We start from the raw sequence: 1,375 nt of genomic DNA on the forward strand, positions 1-1,375 counted from the left end.
TATATTATTTTAAAATAAAATCATGTTTATTGTTTGTATCTTAGTAATTTTTGCAAAAATGTCATACATTACATGTTTGAAATATTTAAATTAGAACATGCATTACTCTATTTAAGAATGTTTAAATTTTTATTTGAAAAAAAAAGTCAATTTTAATATTCTGATCAATATAAAAATATGATTTATGAAATCTTTTTGAGTGATTAACTATTGTGATAAAATCAGGTAATAAAGTATATGACCCAAGATATACCTTATAAGAGTGCCCAAAATTTTAAACTCACACATATTTTGTGAGTGAGTGGAGAGGACTGAGAAAACAGCTTTCGAGCTTTTATTGATCATGAGAGAGACTATCTATTGTTTAGATCATGAGTTTTTATTTTGAAAAAAAAAGATATTTTCTGAAAAAAAAAGGAGAAAAATACAAAAAGAAAGATATTGAAGATCTATGTAATTTTTAAGTTATATGCTACGACCCATATATCTCTCATAATAAAAAAAATAAAAAAAAAAGAAAGAAAGAGATAAAATTATTGTACAAATTAAATAAATATGTGGTCAAGAAGCATAAACTTAGTCTGATTCCATGATGTTTTAAAAAATATATATATATATATATTAGGAAAAAATATATAATAAGAACAACTAGATTTTGAATCAATGGATTTTCTATCTTTTGATTAGTTTGACTCGTTTGTCTGTCTGCATTCTGTAAACCATTTTTCTGAGCATTTATCTGTATTCCAACTCCATGAGAGAAATCGTTGCCATAAATTGAAACATTTATTAACCTGTGAGGATATGGAGTTGAGACTCTTACTAGGAATTTCTGAAGGTCGTGTACATTTAACTACCTGAAATAAGCTTTGAATTGATCATCTCAAATTATTTTATAAATTAAAATTATGATGATCTTGATATAACTTTTACAGTTTTCAAATTTAATTTAAACACTTAGATAGTTTTGATTACATTTTTATTTAAATTAATCAATATGTTTTGTATTGCTATTAACGCTTAAATTGCTAGGGACTAGCAATAAGCTGGTTGGGAGGTGTGATAAACATAAAAATTGTATATTAATTAAATGTTATAAGTTGTTGTGTAATTACAAGTTTTTACTATTTTTTACAGGTTCGATAAAATAAGAATAAACTTGGCGTTGCAAATGGGATTAAGATGATTCTTGGACCTGTAGAAAGTTGATTATAATATCTACAATATTGTTGACAAGCATGAGATAAAAATCCTCTCACAATTGGGATCAAATTAAGCAACAAATAAAGTTACCAAAGGAGTGGCAGTTTTACCATGCTCTAGTATTTTGACCATATCTCTCAAATTACTTGGTCAAATGGTTTGAAAAAAATAC

At 25.5% G+C, this 1,375-nt stretch overlaps 1 long non-coding RNA gene across 1 annotated transcript in view; it reads right to left on the bottom strand.

Annotated features, from left to right (window-relative positions):
- LOC140981384 (uncharacterized) overlaps positions 1-1,375 on the bottom strand; it is an 87,177-nt gene that overhangs the window by 56,368 nt on the left and 29,434 nt on the right. The window lies entirely within an intron of this gene.

Source organism: Primulina huaijiensis, chromosome 1, assembly GCF_012295235.1.
Source record: "Primulina huaijiensis isolate GDHJ02 chromosome 1, ASM1229523v2, whole genome shotgun sequence".
Taxonomy (NCBI): Eukaryota; Viridiplantae; Streptophyta; class Magnoliopsida; order Lamiales; family Gesneriaceae; genus Primulina; species Primulina huaijiensis.